This window comes from Triticum dicoccoides, chromosome 2A (genome assembly GCF_002162155.2).
Source record: "Triticum dicoccoides isolate Atlit2015 ecotype Zavitan chromosome 2A, WEW_v2.0, whole genome shotgun sequence".
In the NCBI taxonomy this organism is placed as follows: domain Eukaryota; kingdom Viridiplantae; phylum Streptophyta; class Magnoliopsida; order Poales; family Poaceae; genus Triticum; species Triticum dicoccoides.
The window spans coordinates 618,318,252-618,322,132 of record NC_041382.1 but is presented as its reverse complement, the minus strand read 5'-3'; positions in this window follow the sequence as shown (position 1 = coordinate 618,322,132).

The window sequence follows — 3,881 nt, the reverse complement described above, 5'->3', positions numbered from 1 at the left end:
GAAGGTGGACGCGATGTGGACACGATAATTTTTGGCATGGTTTCGATAGGTGGTGCTATCGTAAATCTACGTTGATGGAGACTTCAACCCATGAAGGGTAATGATTGCGCGAGTCCAAGGAGGGCTCCTCCCACGAAGGGGCCATGAAGAAGCAACCTTGTCTATCCCACCATGGCCATCATCCACGAAGGACTTGCCTCACTCGAGTAGATCTTCACGAAGTAGGCGATCTCCTTACGCTTACAAACTTCTTGGTTCAACTCCACATCATGTCAGAGGCTCCCAAGCGACACCTAACCAATCTAGGAGACGCCACTCTCCAAAAGGTAATAGACAGTGTGTTGATGTTGAACTCCTTGCTCTTGTGCTTCAAATGATAGTCTCCCCAACACTCAACTCTCTCTCACATATTTGGCTATCGTGGAAGAAGGATTTGAGTGGAAAGAAACTTGAGGAAGGCTAGAAATCAAGGTTCAAATGGTAGGAATGGAATATCTTGATCTCAACACATGAGTAGGTGCTTCTCTCTCAGAAAATGAATGGTGGAAGTGCATGCACGTTCTGATGGCTCTCTTACTAAGTAAGAGGTGGTAGAGGGGTATATATAGCCTCCACACGAAATCCAACTGTCACACACTTTTGACCCAACTCGGTGGCACCGATCAGGAATCTCGATGGCACCGATCAGAAATCTCGGTGGCACCGATCTGTGTAAAAATATGAACGTTAGGAATCTCGGTGCGACCAACCGGAACAACTCGGAGGGACCAATGTGCAATGGCTAGGGCAAACCACGTCTTGGTGGCACCGAATGAATCAACTCGGTAGGACCGAAGTGAAGCAATAAGGCAACGGAAGTTGCCAAGCCATCTCAGTGGTACCAATTGCAAAACTCGGTGGGATCGAAATAATTGCAACTAGTAACAGAGCGTTGGCAAGGCCATCTCGGTGGGACTGAGATCCATATCAGTGGATCTGATTTTTTAGTATTTGGTAGTGGCTAAGTCCAGATGAACTCGATGGCTCTGGATAGGAAATTTCAGTGCAACCGAGTTGGAATGTAGGGTTTGGACATATTTGGATGGAGAAAGTGGTTGAGGGTTTTGGAGCAATATCACTAAGCACTTGAGCAAAAAGATCATTAAGCAACACCTCATCCCCTTTTAATAGTATTGGCTTTCCTATGGACTCAATGTGATCTTGGATCACTTAACCAAAAATGTAGAGTCTTGAGCTTTTGCCAATCCATGTCCTTAGCATTTTGAGGGGTCCACAATCACTAGTCCTTGCCATGTGAATCATTGGACATCCTGAAATCTTTAACTTGAATGGACATTAGTTCAATGGGATATATGTCATTATGAATTACCAAAACCACACGAGGGATTAGTTGCACTTTCAATCTCTGTCATTATTTTCAGGAAAGGAATCCTTTGAAGATATTTTCCATGGAGCTTGCCTCCCCTTGCGGTTCCGCCTCGGCCTCGCACACGTCCTTTGTGTGATGCAGCCCTGCCATCTGTCGGCGCCTCATAGGTCACGGGTCTACTTTGTGCTACCATCCATCTTTGCCACTTTTTGTCTTCCTCCTTCCACACCTCATCACCGCATTCCTCGTGGTTGTGCCCATCAAACTGCACACTTGTCAATAGAATGGGATTTTCTCATACTTCACAAGCAACATGTGCCTACCCTCTCCTTCAATTGACAACACACGTGAATCGGTCAACAACTTCGTAGTTAGAACACGAGGACAAACCCTCACATAATCTCCCCATAGTATAGTGTTGGACGGAGTTGTACCTCTATTACCTTCCCAATCATGCACGCCAGCTAATCAACCACCAAATCATGGCGACAGAGATTAGGTACCTTATGAATATGCCCGACACATATTGTCCATCCAGCATGATCGTCTCAGGATCGGCCTTTAATTCCATCCCAGTCCTCAATGGTCATATCGAATACCAAAATATCCAAGGTCCCATGTGTATGACCTTCCTCTAGTCACTTAAACAAACATCTAGAAATGAACAAGTTTTGTCCCACCTCACAAAACTTTGGCGTCTGGGCCAAACCCCACACAAACTTCATTGTATCAGAAACGTCGACAAACTGGAACCTATGTTCGTGTTGACCCTCATGATTACCATACATGTAGCCTTGGCCTCAAATTCCTTTGCCTCCTCCTTTCCGACCATGTTACTTCTTGAGCTTGCGTTGATTTTTTCCTTGAAGAGGAAAGGGTGATGCAACAAAGTAGGAGTCGCAAGCAAGTCTTTCCGACCGTATTTCTCTCAGTTAAGAACAAAGGTATCAATCCAGTAGGAGTCACAAGCAAGTCTCCAATTTATGCACCTACACAAACTAACAAACACATGCACACAACGCGAACAAGGGGTTGTCAATCCCTTCACGGTCATGAACAAGAGTGAGATCTAATAGAGATAGGTATAAAAGATAAATAAAAGAGCAAACTAAAGTAAATATAAATAGATTACAACAAAGTATTTTTGTATTTTTTGCTTTATAGATCTGAAAATATATGATGGAAAATACACCCGGGAGCCATAGGTTTCACTAGAGGCTTCTCTCTTGAAAGAAAACATACGGTGGGTAAACAAATTACTGTCGAGCAATTGGTAGAAAAGTGCATAGTTATGCCGATATCTAAGGCAATGATCATGAATATAGGCATCACGTCCGTGACAAGTAGACCAAAACTATTCTGCATCTACTACTATTACTCCACACATCGACCGCTATTTCAAACCAAACCGAACCGATAGTTATGCCGATATCTAAGGCAATGATCATGAATCTAGTTGGCCAAACCAAACCGATAGTTCAAAGAGAAATACAAATATATCTTAATCATGCATAAAAGAGTTCAGAGAAGACTCAAATAATATTCATAGATAAACTGATCATAAATCCACAATTCACCCGATCTTGACAAACACACTGCAAAAGAGTATTACATCGGATAGAACTCCAAGAACATCGAGGAGAACATTGTATTGAAGATCATAGAGAGAAAAGAAGTCATCTAGCTACTAGCTATGGACCCGTAGGTCTGTGGTAAACTACTCACGCTTCATCGGAAGGGCAGTAAGGTTGATGTAAAGGCCCTCGGTGATCGAATCTGTAACGCCCCGGAAACAACTTTCCATATTTGTACTCCTACTCTTGCCTTTTCTGAAGATGCGATACGATATTTCTTTTGTGGTTAGGTTTTGTCTTCGTTTTGCATTTTGTTCATGTCATGCATTTCATATCATGTCATCATGTGCATCACTTTTGCATTCGTGTTCGTCTCATGCATCCAAGCATTTTCCCCATTGTCCGTTTTGCAATCCGACACTCCTACGTGCACAGGCGTCCCCTTTTGCCTCTTTTCGTGAGCGGGTGTTAAACGTTCTCAGAATGGACCGAGATTTGCCAAGTGGCCTTGGTACACCATCGATAGACCGCCTGTCAAATTTCGTCCCATCTGGAGTCCGTTTGATACTCCAACGGTTAACCGGGGAACCGTAAAGGCCTCGTGTGTGTTGCGGCCCAACACCCCTCCAAAACGTCACAATAACCCTTCCAAACCACTCCCATGTCCTCCGTCGTTGGATCACAATCGCGTGGTCGAAAACTACACCTCATTTGGACACTCCTACCTCCTCCAACCTATAAATAAGTGCACCCCGTCCACATTCGCGGTCTAACCCTAGTCTTCTTCCTCCTCACGCCACCGGACATGTCCACCCGCGCCAGACACGTCGCCCCGACCAATGGGGTCGCGCCACATCACCTTCGCCGCCTCCCTCCTCCACTCCGCGGGCGCCACGTCACCGACCCCGCCGTCGGTCAACGCCCACCACCGCGCGGGC